The sequence below is a fragment of the Carlito syrichta genome, unplaced genomic scaffold (genome assembly GCF_000164805.1).
Source record: "Carlito syrichta isolate Samal-C Ts95f unplaced genomic scaffold, Tarsius_syrichta-2.0.1 Scaffold316252, whole genome shotgun sequence".
Classification (NCBI taxonomy): Eukaryota; Metazoa; Chordata; class Mammalia; order Primates; family Tarsiidae; genus Carlito; species Carlito syrichta.
The window spans coordinates 1,043,256-1,061,150 of NW_007260348.1; positions in this window are offsets into that span (position 1 = coordinate 1,043,256).

The window sequence follows — 17,895 nt, forward strand, 5'->3', positions numbered from 1 at the left end:
CACCCAGGCTGGAGGGCAGTGGCACGCTCTCGGCCACTGCAGCCTCGACCTGCTGGGCTCAGGCGATCCTTCCGCCTCAGCCTTCCGAGTCGCTGGAACTATGGGCACGCGCAATTTTTATTTTTTGTTGTAGAGGTGAGGTCTTGCCAAGTTGCCCGGGCTGGTGTCAAACCCGTGGGCTCAGGCAATCCCCTCATCTCGGCCTCCCAAAGTGCTGGGATTATAGGCGTGAGCCACCATGCCCGGCCTAAAAGCTTAAAAAAAGAATTTTTTTTAGAGTTGTAGAGTATAGGTGAGGATTTGCCACATAAGTAAATTGCGTGCAGGTGAGGTTTGGGCTTCTCGTGAGCCCTCTCTCCCCTTGGTAGTGGACGTGGTACTTAATGGGTGATTGTGTGCCCCTTATTTCCCCTCCAGCGGGGCGCATTTCTTCAACTCCTTCCCCCTGTCTCCAGCTCCCCTACATCCTGGCCTGAGGATCACCCTGTGCCCTGTGTCTGCACCAAACTCCAGCGAGCCCCGCCCCAACCCTAGTCCCCAGCCTCTCAACACAAAGCAAGTCTCCGTTCAGCCCGGTAGACAGGCTCATATCTACTTCCAAGACACCCAGGGGGGAAATCCGCTAAGGCCACCCAAGTGAGAAAAGCGCGGTTCTTTATTCAGAGCTTGCTATGGCAAAGGGGTCAGTCACCGTCACTTGCATTCTGGAAGAGATTCAAAGTCAGGCAGAGGAGTGGAAAAGTTTTACAGGGAAACATGGAAGGCTTCGGGTGTGCCCTGATTGGAGGATGTTGGCGTGGGGAAGCTGGAGGCGGACATCCTATGTGGTTAGTTTGGGGAGCACGTTTGGCTTTCTGTGCTTGGTCCTGAGTTGGAAGTGTGGGAGGCGGGGCAAACCTTAGGGAAGCTTGCAGTTAGGGGTCAAATCTTGACCCTTTAGGTCAGGGTGTTGCAAGGGTTGCGGGTCAGAGTTCCTTTTTTTCTTTTCTTTCTTTCTTTTTTTTTTGTGAGTCAGAGTCTCACTCCGTCGCCCAGGCTGAAGTGCAGTGGCGCGCTCACGGCCACCCCAGCGTCGATCCGCTGAGCTCCAGCAATCTTTATGCCTCAGCCTTCCAAGTAGCCGGAACTCCAGGCGCACGCCACCACGTCCAGCTAATTTTTTGACATATTGTAGAGACGAGGTCTCACCAAATTGCCCAGGCTGGTCTCGAACCCCTGGGCTCAGGCAATCCTTTCGCCTCGGCCTCCCAAAGTGCAGGGATTACAGGCTTGAGCCATCGAGCCCGACCCAGAGTTCCATTTTTATATGTAGTCTGGCTATGATCCGTTGGTATATCGTCTCTCTCCTGTCATCCCCTCTTGTTTCCTCTGGTCATATGCACTTTTCCTGGAGAAAGCTGCCGATGGGAGATCTTAGAGCGGGCTTCTAAGGTGCTGGGTTTAACATTATTTCTGAAAGAAATGCTTCAAGGGATTGGTATTTGCTAGAGCAGCCTGGGACCAGGGTTATGCCTTTCAGGCCTTCAGTTCTGTAATGAAGATGAGTAGTTGAGCTCTCTGTTTTTAAAATTGTGAAACCAGCTCCCCCAGGTTCTCCTTAGTCCTACTGTGGTGCAAACAGCCAGTGGTTACAGAGAATCATATGCTGTCTATATATTCACCATATAATTTCTTTTTTTTGAAAGCAGGATTTATTGAGAGGACAGAAAACCTCCCACAGTGGGAGGGGACCTGAAGGGGTTGCCTCACCATATATTTTCATTAAGAGTAACAAAAACTGGCCAGTTGCTGTGGTTCAAGCCTGTAATCCCAGCACTCTGGGAGGCGGAGGTGAGAGGATTGCCTGAGCTCAGGGGTTCGAGACCAGCCCGAGCAACATAGCGAACCTTGTCTCTACAATAAATTAAACTATTAGCTGGGTGTGGTGACGCATGCCTGTGCTTCCAGCTACCTAGAAGACAGAGGCCAAAGGATCGCTGGAGCCCAGCAGGTCGAGGCTGAGGTAGCCATGAGCAGCGTGCCACTGCACTCCAGCTTGGGTGACACAGTGAGACTCTGACTCAACAAAAAGAGTAACAAAAACGAGGTGTACACCACATGCAAGGCTCTGTGTTACACAAGGGGATAGGCAGGGTGTGGTTGACATTCTGTGGCCACAAATTTGATGTCAGTCTGATGTACGTATTCATGTAGATTCCCAAATTCATTTCTGCGATGGCATTTTTCTGGTCCTGAATTTCCACCACAGTGTAAGGAAGTAGGCAATGTCCTGATATTCCGAGCTTTTGAGCATCTTTGCAAAATCTTCCATCAGTGGGGAGTGATGTTTTGTCCTCATCTTCCCTGAATCTGGTTAGCAGCAATTGAATGGTCCCCTGGTGATTCACTGGATGCTATTTAGTTTGTTCCGTCAGCTGTTTATTAATCTGTAACTTCCTGTTAAGATGCAGGGTGTGCTTTTTAAAGAAGCCTTACACCGCATAAGTTTTATTTTGGGACCGGACACACTAATATATAAAGAGGATCTGTGAGCGTTCCTTAGTTCTGTAAGCTGTTTTCTTTCAGCAGTATTTTGCAAGCACTCACTATGTGCCAGGCACGGTTCTGTGAACTGTTGGTGCAGTGAATGGAATCATCTCAACTTCGAGAAGTTGACCATCTACTCGAGGGAAACAAGTATAATAAAGTGGTAAGTGCAGCCATAGACGTTAAAGGTATGGCAGGGTGCAAAGGAGGAACTGGAAAATTCTAGAGCAACAGAGGCATGAACATGTTTCATAAAAGCGAACATGTTTTCATAGCATGTTTTCTAGAATGGAAGCTAGAAAAGATTTTCCACTGGTGGTTGATATAATGAAGATGGTACATTTTGGTGACAACTTGAGGAGGCAGATTGGACAAGGAACAGCTTGAAGGTAGGAAAATTATGTGAAGGTTATTTAAGAGGCTGATGCAAATGGTTTAGGAGAGAGATGGTTAAGGGCCTAACTGAAGGCTGAAGAGAAGGGATGGAGAAGAGAGCTGAGATAGTTTTCACAACAGGATGAGACAGTGGGAGGTGAGGAAGAAGGAGTTGAGCAAAGGTTTCTGGTTGAAGCACTTGGTAAGTGGTGCTGCCATTAAATAGAAAGAAGGGAAAACGTTAAAGCAGGTATGTTGGGTGAGGACGTGGAGACCACAGGTTCATGTTTGGACCTGTTGAAGTTCAGGTGCCACATGGCAACATTCAGTCACTGGACCTCCAAGGTTGTAGCTGGAGAGAGGTCTGGGCTGGAGATATGTACTGGAGTAACATCTAAAAATTTGGAAGAATTATTAAGCAGATTACATTTTCTACTTATAGTGTTTGACAAATGACTGGTGCTTTAAAAAGATACATAGCTTTTATTTTACAAAACGTTTTTCAGGTAAAAAGTTAAATGCATTCCAGATCACAGCATTTTGCTTTAATGGTGTCAGCTTTTATGTTGGGGGTCTGGGGCTGTCAGGGAAAGAGGGCATTATAAACTGAATATCATCTAGAAATGGACCTTTAGGGTGTTAACAATGACATTAAAGGTGTCACTTGCCTCTTTAGTACTAGAGATTTAAAAAATACTCTAATAAACTATGAAAAACTGTATATTTGCATTTAATGTTGGAATACTATCAAACAAGGATTCTACTATAACAGTGTTTTTACTTGTTCCAAATAAATGGATAAAAATGGGAATGATATGTCTTCTTTTGCCATACAAAATAAAATGGTCAAGAACATCATTTTTTTAAAATGTCCTTTGAATCCAGGAGTCTAACATAATCCTAACCTTAACTCTAATCCTGAACTGTACCCTTAAGAATAGAATTGACACCAACACTAACTCTAGCAAGAATGTTAACCTTAAGCCTGAACCTAAATCGCCCTAACCCTAACCACAAACCTACACATAACCCTAACTCTGAACCTAAAAATAGTGCTAACCCTAACTCTAGCCTTATCCCTATCTCTTGTCCCTAACCTTATCCTTAACCTTAGAACTGACTGTTTAGAGGTAGACCTATTAGGAGACAATGTTCTTAGGACTCTAGTAGATAATCACCAACTGAGAAATGAATTTCAGATTAAATGAGTAATCTATAAGTAGCTCATCATATTGTGATTTTTTAACAACATGTCATGATTAGGGAGCCCGACCTTTCTGAGAGAGATTACCAGCGGCCCATTGCATGTGAAACTGTTCTACTTGAGTTCATTCTCTTTCATGGTATAAAGGAAATAAACTGGGTCTTAGAAGACCGAGTGAAAGTTGAAGGGGTGAGGGGAAACAAAAAGGTATTCTGAATGAGGTATGCAACAGAAGGAGAAAGCAGGGAGTTGGGAATGGGATGAGTGGGTAGACAGGTGGGGGTAGGTGAGGAAAGACTGGAGGGAAAATGGGGGCTTTGAGAGCCGGGAAAATATGTTGATATTTCATACAGGGTTTTGTTAAGAGATCAATGAAATTTTTGAATCTTTCAGTGACATAAGAAAGATCCATTTGATAGCAGTGTGCTGGGAAAATGAGAAGAAGGTGACCTTAGAGACCAGCCAGGTGGCTTTTGAGTGTGGCTACAAGGAAGGGGCTGGAATGGGACCCCAGGAGTTATTATAAAATGGAACTAAATGGGGGGAAAAAGGCAATTAAAAAGGATAGATTAGACTGGGTGTGGTGGCTCAAGCCTGTAATTCCAGCACTTAGGCAGGCTGAGGCGAAGGGATTGCAGGCATGTCCTGCTCTTGACTTCAGTACACATGCCTAATAAGGGTAGCTGTAACATTTGCAGTGAGCATCTCCAAGAGGCAAGATCCAAACTGAGAGTACATTTTCGTAGACTTCACAAAGTACATACTAACCTTAATCGCAGTCTTCCAGGTCTCCCCAAAGTGTAAGACTTTTCTACTCTGGATGAGTTCCAGAACACTGAGGCCTTCACTGGCTCTTCCACCTGTGTCTAAATCCTAAGTGACCCCATCCAGACCTTGCCAGCTAGGACTCATCTAGATTAGCCTAGCAATAATTACAGCAACATGTAGTGTTAGGCTCTGGGGGTTACAGATACTGAATTACATTCAGAGACTTCACAGCCAAACTGAGGAAAAACAATTAACATATGTAAAAGATAACGAGAGGATACGGTGGTCGGAACATAACTCAGTGCTAACATCACGTGGCACAGACCTGGATACTGAAATAGTTCAAAGTGACAGATATTAGTGGATGTAGTGGACAATATTTTCTCTTATTTCTGTAGCACTTTGTGACTCACCAAAACTTTGTAACACATATTCAAACCCTCTGAGGATCCTGGGAGGTTGATAGGGTAGGTATTAATATGCAAATATAGGCTCAGCAGAGTTAATTATTTGCTCCCCAACTCCCCTCCCCTCAGCAAAAGTGGCCAAGTCAGGACTTGAACTCAAGTAGAACAGTTTCAAATACAATGGAAAGTTCATTCTATGTCATGGAATAAAGAAGACAAACTGGGCCTTAGAAGACTGAGTAAAAGTTGAACGGATGAGGGAAAATAAAAAGGGATTCTGAATGGGGGATGTAACAGAAGGAGAAAACAGCGAGCTGGGCATGGGATAATGAGTGGGTAGATAGGTGGGAGTGGGTGAGGAAAGACTGGAGTTTCCCTCAGGCAAGTCTTTCCTATGACATGCCTGAGGCCATATAACCAGTTATTTGAAATTTGAATTCTTTGATATTTTCACTTTTCCCCCTCTTATGTTCAAACACTAGTCTATCTTTTATTTTTTGAGTTGGAGTCTCACTCTGTCGCCCAGGCTGGAGTGCAGTGGCATGCTCACGGCCACCCCAGCATTGACCCGCTGGGCTCAGGCGATCCTCTCAAAGGGGGGATTTGAGAGCCAGGTAAATAAGTTGATACTTCATGTAGGGTTTCGTTCAGAGATCAATGAAATTTTTTGAATCTTACAGTGACATAAGGAAGATCCATTTGATGGCAGTGTGCTGGGAAAATGAGAAGAAGGTGGCCTTAGTGACCAGCCAGGTGGCTTTTGAGTATGGCTACAAGGAAGGGGCTGGAATGGGACCCCAGGAGTTATTATAAAATGGAACTAAATGGGGGGAAAAGGCAGTTAAAAAGGATAGACTAGGCCTGGCATGGCTGCTCAAACGGGTAATTCCAGCACTTTGGGTGGTCAAGGTGAGTGGATTGCCTGAGCCTACGGGTTCGAGAACGGCCTGGGCAACTTGATGGGACCTCATCTCTACAATAAATTTTTAAAAAAATTAGCCAGGCATGGTAGCGTGTGCCTGTAGTTCCATCTACTTGGAAGACTGAAGCAGAAGGATCACCTGAGCCCAGCAGGTCGACACTGGGGTGGCCGTGGCCGTGTGCATGCCACTGCTCTCCAGCCTGGGTGACAGAGTGAGACTCCAACTCAAAGAAAAAAAGATAGACTAGTGTTTGAACATAAGAGGGAAAAAAGTTTAAAACATCAAAGAATTCAAATTTCATATAACTGGTTATATGGCCTTAGGCAAGTCATAGAGTCTCTCCAGACCCCTCACCTGAAAAAGAAATGAGACAGTAACCCTCACCCCACAGGTGACAGACACTCATCATGTACATAGGACTATTGGATGAATCTGTTGTTCTTCATGAAGAAGGGGAACTTTAAAATGACAAGAAAGATATTCTCAATAATATTTAAACTAAGGAAAAACTGGGCAATATCTAAATGCTTCACAAGGGAGGAAGAATTAAATTATGAGCTATATAGAAATTAAAATCACATTTGAAGAACATGAGAACACAAATGCTCACAATATATGAGTAAGAGAAAAAACAGGACACAATACTATCCAAATATTATCAAAAATAAATATATGAATGGAAAAAGGGGACTGGTTAAGAGCTGTTATCTCTGATGGCAATGTGACTGATTTGTACTGTCATTTTTGTATTTTGTACATATCTGGAATTTTTTACATGAGCTTTTATTACGTTTATTTATTTATTTATTTATTTTGAGTTGTAGTCTCTATATGTTGCCCAGGCTGTAGTGCAGTGGCCTGAGCACAGCTCACCACAGTCACAACCTCCTGGTCTCAGGTGATGATTCTGTCTTATCTTCCACAGTAGCTCGGACTACAGGCATGCACCATCACACCAGCTACATTTTTTTTATTTTTATTTTTTAAATTTTTTGGTAGAGACAAGGTCTTACTATGTTGCCCAGGCTGGTCTCAAACTCCTGAACTCAGGTACTCCTCTCACCTCGGCCTCCCGAATCGCTGGAATTATAGATGTGAGCCACCGTGTCTGGCCCAGCTTTTGTTACTTTAATAATGGAGGAAAACAAAAATTTAGGAAAAAAGAAAAAGAAATTAGATCAACTGCTACTGTTTAAAATCTTATAACTCTTTCAAAATAAAGTAGCACATAATGGATAGAGAGATGGCAACCTTCTTGGACTTAGAAAATATCAGTGGAGTGGAATAGAGTTTGAAACATGGCAAAAAGGGAGAGGTGACCTTCATACGAAAGAGCAAAGATAAAATACTGCAGTCACAAAGCTGAGATACTCATATATGCCTTAAATGAACGGAGATCAGAGTCCTTGGCGGTGAGGTAGTCTAACTTTTGGGAGCTATTTATAGCTCTGATCAAAACAAAATCAACTCAGGAAGCAGATAAGGAAGCATTTATGTCACAACTGAAAACAATGTTTTATTGTACAAAGTATTTCATTAGGTCTGCTAACTTCAAGGAGACCTCTGCCAGGATTCCTCTTGGTTTTCCATTAGGACCGCAAAATGTTTTCAATGAACGTGATTCAGGCATAAATGAAAATCCACCGTCCAGTGACATTGGGAAACATCTATGTGTCAAGAATCTTTTTCAGATTTACATATAACCAACTAAAATATTTTCAGGAAAAAAGACCACACATGTGTCCTTGAGGAAAATAATAATTGAAAGCCAGTAGAAAAATTATCTTATAGTCTTTATATTGACCCACGGTAATTTGTTTTTGCACTTAGCGAACATATTATATAACATAATAGCTACTCATTGAAGGGAATAGGGATTAGTAAAACTCTCTTTGATTCAAAATTTTCTGCTAAATGTGTTATTTCACATGACCTAGTACTTAAAATAAAAACCATGAGAACTATCTTTAATAGATAAGTTCTGAAGAATGGAGACTTCCTTTTGAATTATCTTTGATTTTATTTTCATTTTACCTGTGTGTTATTGTTGTTTTTTCACCAAATAGATGCTACTCACAGTTCAGAAAACTCTCCCCCAGTATTTTGCCCCCCTGTAGTTTCTGCTGGTCTTGCACAGGGTCACCGTCACTCTCTGTTCTGGATGTCACTCTGTCACATCACTAGATGAAACTTACTAAAGGTCCCTGGAACCGCAGTACCTATCAAATCTGAAAAGAGTCCTATCTGATTTTTCAGCTTTTCTTTAGAATTACTTTTTTTTATTAGTCTTTGCATATACCCACTTGTGCTAATTTTCTTGGCTGTACTCACTTTTGTATAAATGGCATAAAAGGAAATAAGTAAACAAAGTGATTCGTGGAAGGACCTGATTTCTCCCTACTCAATGTCTGTGACTCCAGCCTGTGTTTTCCATACCGAGTGGGCAAAACTGTTCCCTACAGAGCTGGAGGATTTTTCCCAGTTGTAAGATTTTTGTTTTTCAATATTCGATTGTCAAAAATAAACACTGTAAGATCGTTTACTTATATCACCATAGAGGAAGTCAGAAAACAAAAATTCCCATGTTTCTGCTAAGTTTTTTAAAGATGAACCTCGTTAGAGTATGTTTGCATCTTTTAACTAGGAGGAAGGGAAACATCGCTGGGAAGGAAAGACAGAGAAGAATAACAGAATGAGACCTTTTTGACCTTCTTTATAGAAATGAAATAAGTAGGCCTTGTAGCTTTTTGGTTGCAGCCCTCTCATCCCATATTTTAACTTGAATGGCTGTCGAAATAAAATACAAGTCACCGCAGCATATGTAATCGGTGTGACATCTGGAGCTCCATAAGAGGCCACTGTTTCTCTAACTTTAGCTAACCAGTGCACTTCCTGTAGCGTGCTTTGGATTAACTGTCAGAGCCAAAGGGTCCGATTACCCTCCGGCTGCCTCTAGAATTCTCTGCCTTTCTCTCTCTTCGGCCAGCAGAAGTGTCCCTTACTGCACTTATATCATTCCTGCACTGAAAAAGCTTTACTCTCTTGCCAAATATATACAGGCAGAGAGCTTAGCTACATCTATCTGAAGAAATCTTAAAATCATTTTGCAACTATCATTCCTAATTTGCTTAATTACATGTGCATTTTACACCTTTTCCTTGACAAGCGAGTCAAGATCGTATGTTTTTTCACCTATGACTTGAAGTCTAGGCAAGAAGGAAGATGAGGAAGAAAATAATTTGAAGATTCTACAGAAAGAAGGGACTGGAATTTTCACTCTGTACGTGGAGATCACTGGAATAAACAAAGTCAATAATGCCAGGCAGCTTAACTGAATACATCTTACATTTTAAGTTTCAATCCCCAAATCAATCTCAAAACCAAAGAGGAACCTTTCCAAGGAGCTGACATATACAAGACTGGTAAGTCATTGCTTAGGATTTAAACTTTCACCTGAAGCAAAGCACTAGCAAAGAATGTATTTTAGGAAGAAATGTTGGGTCCTTTAAAATTCTATCCTTCCTATATTCATACTGTGTGAAGATAAGAATTCTCAGATGATGGAAGAGGTGATTTAGGGTATTTTGCGAGGTTGCTTTGGGATGTGTTTTCCTTTGGAGGAAAAAGAATCAGAAAAATCTTCTTGATTTTACCATCTAAATCTACTCTAGCATAAAATCAAATTACCAGCGGTGGGGTATTTGAGGAGACAGGCAGGTTAATGATCTGTGAATTATGCTTGTCTTTTAATATATTCTGAAATATTATTGACTCTTGGATATGTAGAGTTTTCATGAGCATTCATTGAGAGATTTTTTTTTTTAATAGAAAACTTAAGTCTATCTTGATTCCGGAAGCCTATTTCCCCCTTTAAAAGCAGAATTGAAAGTTTGCGTTTTGCCCCTTATTTAATAATATCTCATTGTGAAAGAGATGAAATCATGCAAAAGCATTGAGTTGATAATAAATAAATTTCAAAGAAAACTGTGAGTAGTAAAAGTGTTAGAATAAGATGCCATATATTTTCAAAGAAAAGCTGGACACTTAAACTTCAAAACACAGAAAAAAAAATCTTTTCCTTTCTACTTATCCGTAACATCTTCCTTTATTTTTTAAAATCAAATCCACTAAATTGGCTTTTATAGGGCCCTTTGTCCTCATCAAGTTAGTGGAGAAATACCTGAATATGAAATCAGTGCAGTTTTGTAAATGTCAAAGAAAAACTTGTTAACCAGATATAATCAGATAAGCAATTGCTATTCAGAGCAGCTGCTAACAACAGTACATGTTGGTGTTCCCTTTGAAGATAACTGTTGACCACACAAAATGTGTAAGTTTATAAATTATTAGAAGATAAAAGATTAGAAAACATGTGACCCATGTTGTGTTATTTGTTCCCAAAGAGAATAAACATTATGATTAGTGGCATTAGTAACAATGACTAAGTATCACTGTGTTAGAAACTGTGGAATTTAGATGCAGTTTCAGCCTACTTCCAGAATCACAGATCAATATATGGGAAGGATATGAGACAGGAATGAGATTTAAAGGATGAATGTGGGGGTGAGGAAGCGGAAGGACTGTCTGGGGTGTATTTGATGTATTTTTGTGAATATGAGCCGAAAAGACAAGCTTCTCAGGAAGAACTCTTTCAGTTTTGAGATATGACCGGGGATAGTGGTGGGAGTGATTTGAAGGTTCTTTTTTCCCTTACTCAAAATAAGGTATTACAAGCCTAATGAATTCAATTTTGCCAAGACTCAAGAAGTGATTTTTCCCCCCGCTTTTCTGTCCTGGAAATTTCATGTCATTGATATGAGGGAAGGAATGAAGCCTCCTAGCCTCTTCCGGGTGTTCATTTTTTTTTTCTCTGAAAAGGAAAAAATGAAGTTTCCAGGACGGGATCCTTGCTCAGTTAGAGAAACCCTAAGAGGTCTATGAGATTCCAGAAGTTTCATCCTTGGGTAGGTCTAAGAAGGCCTGTGAACTTTCTGCAATTTTATGCAGACTTGCCAGTTGAGGAACACCTCCTTGGCATAAGTAGACTCTTTGAAGGAAAAGCACTGGCTCAAGTGAAGGAGAGACAAGTCTTGAACTGAGGCTGCCTTTGAAGCCAGGGCTCCTATTCCTCTAGCACTTACACTCTGTATCTCAGGATATTCGTGAAAAGAACCTTTCTGCTTGTGCTTTTTAAAGGGTGCCTGTATTTGGAGAGAGAGAGAAGAAAGACTTCCTGCCCTTTGTAAACAAATACAGGTCAGCCAGGGAGATTTAAGAATGCTGTAAGTGTGTTAGTCTTGCCCAAGGGCGGGCGGCAGGAGGAGGGGAGAGTCTTGGCCGTGAGGGGAACCAAGGCTTGTTGAGTGGCTCTGGGTTGGATCCAATAAGGGTGAACAAAGACTTAACTGGAGAATCAGAAATCTAGAGAACTAAGATTATGGTAAGGATGTGGACAGGAAATTGATGATCAAGACAAGCAGAGAAGTTGGAAGCTAGAGTTAAAGTTGGTGCTGAGAGAGTCAGAAGCATCGTGTGGCAGGTTGAAAGGAGGGAATTGTGATGAATGACTGACTTGGTTCTGCTAACAGAACATGTGCATTGACATATGGGGTTAGCTGGTACTGGCTATAGTGGCCTAAAGGTGCTTCACCAGATTAAGTCATTTCTCCAATATACAATATACAATGACTATAGAAACTCTGCCTAAAATCTTTTCTTATGGGCAGAAAGTTATCTAAGAAATCTTCTATTCCAACTCCCTTATTTCATACACATGGAAAGTGTGAAGCCCAGATATTAATACAAGATGTGATAAATAATAAGTGACAAAGCCAGACCCAGAACCTATCTGTTCTTTCTTAATCCATTAAGTGGTCATCTTTGCCACCACTATCTGACTTGAAAACTTCGTGCCCAATCTCATTGAACCCTTTATTTATCCTTGTTTAGGTCTGTCTTCATAAGAAATCTCAGACCCCTGGGTCACCAATTATTTTCTGTTTCTGCTCACCCTACAGTTCTATACATCCCCTTTCTCCCCATCTCTCACTGCCCCCAAATTCTTAGAACCTTTCTACCATGCCCTCTGGAGCTCACGATTCATCAGCAGCTAACTTTCCCACATTCTCACACTTTTTTCTGAATGTTCCTTTCACTATTTAAGTGAAGCTTGCATCTCCTCTGAGGACCCTGCTTCTCCTGCAGCTTGCTCACATAGTGGATAGGGAGGATATCTCCTTTTATCTTCATTTCTCTTTGCATACACTTCCTTCTTTATTCTAAAATCTCCCAGGTTTGAATTCCATGCCTTCAGATTATGTTACCCACTTCTTCTCATTTTTGAAGTCATCACCTTGGGTTAAGTGTATTGTAATGCATAAAATTTCAAGTGCTACTTTGACATCTTTGAGCCTCACTGGACCACAAAGACCTAACCATGAGTTACCTTGCACTCACCAATATACCCCCACTCAGCAGGAAAGGTTCTCCATCCAACAAATTCTCTTAACTGCCAAACTACCTACACTCCATCTGATTCTCAACCTTAGGAGTTTTACTTCCCTACTAGTCTGTGAAATTATTCAAATAAGCCAGTCACACTCTCCTTTGAGAATCAGGGAATCTCATCCTTTTGTTACTACAAAGTCTGCTGTCCACAGTCTGTGCCGGTTCACTCTATGAGTACAACCCTGCGTGGGCTCTGTTCTGGAAAGCATGCAGTGTCCTCTTCACCCAAAGCGTGAGTCTAATTGACCAATAAACTGCTGCCAATCCCACCTGTCCATTGGTGGCTGTTTTGTCTTCAACCATCTCATACTACTTAAGGCAGAAGGTAGGAGAGCCCTCTTTCAGCAATAAGTTGAATAGGAGGTTATATTATCATAACAGTTAAGTTCCTTCACTTCTAGATTATTTTTAGCTCCTGAATCACTACTACTCTTTTCTACACTTTTCTATATTAATTCTTATTGATTTAAATACATACATACGTGATCTTTACAATATCCTGATCTGTCAGTTTCTTTAGTTTCTGTTCTCCAATGATCTTGTCCTCCACACTACCACAGACACTCACTTCCATATCATTATCAGTAACTCCAAAGCTTCATGATCTTCATTTCATGCATCTAATTCTCTAACTTCTGCCTCCTATCTTTCTAGCTCACTCCTCTGGCACCCCGATTCTCACAGTCTTTTGGTCCCCAGTGGAACCTTCATTCAATCAAGTTTAACACCCATTCTCTGTCCTTTCCTTTCCTCTCTTCCTTCCTATCCAGTTAAAAGTCCATGGTCAGTTGTTGTTATCACTCTCTTGCATACAACCTCATTCTCACTTGAACAGCTCTCTCTTCATCCTTCTCATTGAACAAAACCATACGTCTGGTTAAACACTATCATTGCTCTGCTCTGCCTCTGCATCTGTGCAGCTGAGCCTGGCTCACACAGCTCACACCATATGGTTTCACTTTAAATTCATGACCATGTCCTCAAGTGAGCCCTCTATGCTCCTTGTAAACATATTATAGTTCTCTAGCCCACATACTCTTGCCCTTCTGGAGAACTATTTTATGCTTTTTCTTAAGACTTTCAATACCTCTTCTTCTAAGCTATCTTAGAAGAAGAAGATGATAGCTTTGTTTTCTAAATCACTAGGAAACAGACAATCAGAAGAGGGCTTCCAAACTCCTTCTACACATCTAACTAGTAAGCATGTGAGCCTGTGTGTCTTGCTTCCTAAGGTGTCAGTGCTTCTAAGACCAACACCCCTCCATGTGAACTAGATCTCATCATCTATACCTACTCAAAGATACTCCTCCAGCAATTGCCCCTTCCTCTCCAACTTCATCACTATTCCCCTTCTCTACTGAATCATTCCCAAGAGAAAATAAATCGTTTTTATTTCTCTCGTTTTAGAAAAACAACCTTGAATTGGCCTAATTTTTTCCTCATTTTTTTTTCTTTCTTTGCAAAGAAATTCTTCAAAAGAATTATCTACAATTTTTCTCATCTATTTCCTCTGGAACCTACTGCAATCAGACTTTTCTTTATACTACTTCATCAAATAGAAACATCTTGAAAATGTCATTAACCTGGATATTACTAAATACAATGATCAATTCTCAGTCCTTGTCTGACCCAACCAAATGGCAGTATTTGACCCAGTTGTCCACTGCCTCCTCCTTGGTATACTTTCTTTCTTTGCTTTCAATTTTCTGTATTCTTCTGATTTTCCTTGTAGCTCATTGGTCACTCTTTCTCAGTCTCCTAGACTATTTCCTCCCTGACCTCTTTACTGTGGGGTACTCAGGGCCAGGTTCTTGGGCTTCTTCTTCTAGTTATATGCTCTCTCTTTGAGTGATACAATCCAGCCTCGTGGCTTTAAATATCAGCTATATGTTGACAATTCCCAAATTATATCCAGCTGAGACCTTCCTCTTGAACTTGAGACTTATATCTAGCTACCTATCTGGTCTATCTGATATCTTACTTAGATGTTGTATCAGTTTGGGATTAATCAGAAGATCAGAACCACACACACAAACACACACACACACACACACACACACACACACACACACACACACACACACATCAGAAGATCAAAACCACTATGAGTGACAGGGAATGAGGAATTTATTGCAGAGATTAGAATTTATGCAGTTATGGGAGTTGTTGAAGAAGTTTATGAAAAGCTATTGGCTTGACATCTGGTGGTAGACCTAAGTTGTTGTAGGTAGGTCACGTGGACTCGTAATTGGGAAGAAGAGTTGGACCTGAAGTAGAAAAGAAAAGGACAAACTGGAATCCCCATGACAAACTGGAACCACATCTGTCTTTCACTGCCTCTAATTTCAACAACATGGAGACCTGCAGAAGGAACTGGTTCCCTTCATTACACTTGCCCCAGGAGTTGGCAAAGCTGAAAGAGGAGATATGGTGGGAGTTGGAGGAGCTGCGGGCCCAGCTACTATCCCATGGAAACAAGATGGGCCAGCATGTAAGCAACACCATGTGCAATCTTCAACAGAGCTCCAAACTCATCTTCAGAATATAATGGTTGCTACTTCACCTTCACCTCTCAAACTTGGTGCAACTTTATTTCATGACCTACCTAACGTGAAGCCATATGAGGAGAGGAATTCTGGAAAATGAGACTCAACCTTAACTCCGTTGGCACAGTTCAATGTCAACACAGATGTCTAATGGACATCTCAAACTTAACACGCCCAAAGAGCTCCCTCTAAATCTTCCCTACCTCCACTAATGGCATCCTTCCAAAAACCTCCATGTCATCCTTGACTTTTATTTTTTTCTCACATCCCACATTCCATACTTCAGGAAGCCCAGTCAGCTCTGCCTTCAAAGCTATCCAGAATCTGACCACTTGGTCCAAGCCACAATAATTTCCCACCTGGATTATTGCAATAACTGCCCAAGTAGTCTCTTGGCTCCCCCATAAGTTCCCTCCCTGTATATTTTTAATACAGCAGCCAGAGTGACTATTTGAAATAAGTCAGGTCGCAATATTGTGCTGCACAAAACCTTTGAGTGGCTTCTTGCTGCACTCGGGGTAAAAAAACACAATCCTGGCAATGGAAGGTCTACAAGTACCTTCACCATCTACTTTTTCTGCCATTATCCCTCTGACCTCATCTCCTCCTAATATTATCCCTCAATGTCCTCAAATTCCTCAGACACATTCCTATCTCAGGACTCAAGTTGACTCGTCTATCTGTGTGGAACACATTCCCTCAGCTTTTGATGTGACTCCTTCACCTACTTCAAGTCTTTGTTTAAATGACACCTCTGTGAAATGAACCCTGACCACCCAATTTAAGATTACAATTTCCCTCTTTCTATCACTGCCTTGGCTAGCCCTATTTCCTTTTTTTCAGTAGTAATTGTGACATTCTAAAATATGCTTTATCTGTTATTATGTACAAATCTACCTCCTCTAACTAGAAGTGTAGCCCAACAAGGGCAAGGTTTGTGACTATTTTGTTTTACTGATATATTTCAGGCACACAGCACATGCTCAATAAATATTTGTTGTATAAACTTCATGTTACTGGTCTATGCTTCCCTACTGAGTTGGAGGAGAAGAATCTTGAATCTTATGCTGTCATTTCTCCATTTATAGAAAGCACTCTTTCCACCTCATTCTAGAGAATTTCTGCAAGAAAGATAACCCTCTTCATTGTGTAGAACCTTAAATCATAGCATCTCTACATTTTACCTAGCTAAAATTTAGCTACAAAAGCTTGCATCCTTTTTTGTCACCCTGGGAACACACAGTATTGTAAACCTAAAGAGGTTATTGGGCCACACTTTCTCAGCCTTCTAAGTGCTGAGTTTCTGTTGTTTCTAGCCCTTAAGGGAAGTTTGAAAGCAGAGAAAGGAAGTCACTTGCAAGAGAATCAAAATATTGTTCCCCATCTCTGTAACAGAGAGGTCTGAGGGAAGAGAGAAACCACCCTTTGGTGGGAGAAGAATGTCCTAGAAAGTGAGACAAATGCTAATGATTAACTCTTGGTGATAGTCACAAATCTCAGAAATGGTATCCTTTGGCAGTTGATGAGTGGAAGGCAGATTGAGGAGAGGTTTATTTAAAGAGGGTTTGCAGCTGAAATTAAGTGTTACTAAACCTTTAAGAGTATTGCATGCCTATCATATGAGGAATTGCATCACATTATACTCTAGTGACTTGTTTATGTGACTGTCCCCTTCATGAGGCCACTCCAGAGGTGGGATGAGGTGTTTTTCCTTTTACCCACCCTGTACCTGAAGGCAACTCAGTCAGGACCTGATGGGTGAACAGTGAATGAATAAAATATTTCCTTGATTAGCATTGGGAAGAAATATTCATTATTGATGGCATGGGTCGTTCAACTGGGAAAAGGAAGGAGTGTGGAAAGGGAAAGTAGCATTTTTGAGGACCTACTGTGTTATTTGTGTAAAATACTTACACGGGCCCTCTTGTGTGCTTGGTACTCACCACATGGTCTTTGTTTTCAGCTTCTAATTTAATTTTCACTAATTTCAAGAAGTGGGTATTGTAACTCCTTTTTGATAAGTAAGGAAACTTTGGGGCTCAGAGAGAGGGTGTATACTTTAGGGTCACTTTACTAGGGAGTGTTGGAGTTAAGATTCAAACCCAAGGTCGTATCCTTTCCTCGGCACTATTGCTTTAGTTAGGATCATGGAGAACACATGGCAGATGTGTATGTGTGTATGTGAAACACAAATTGTGTATACATGTTGACAGTATTTATGACAGACATTGTTAAGAAATGCAAACCATCATCTCTAGGTGTTTTGGCTTCTTATAACCTAACTGTGGGGCCCTTCACCTTAATCCTGGGTACCTGTCCAGTGTCTCACCTATTTAGATGTCCTTACCCCCAGCAGTCATCATTCCATTACTCAACTTCTCTGAGCTTCTGTCTTCTCATCTGGAAAATAGAAGGATTCATGGTGAAGATTAAGTAAGAATAAAAGCTAACATTAATTGAAGGCATGCTGTATACCAGATACTGTTCCAAGCATATTAGGTGGACTAGTTTATTTAATTCTCTCAACAGCCCTATGTGTAGCTGCCATTACTATCGTCATGAGGAAGTGGAGTGTCAGAGATTAGGTGACTCTCCAGAGCTGCCTAGGTAACAGAACCAAGATTCAAACCTGGGCAGTC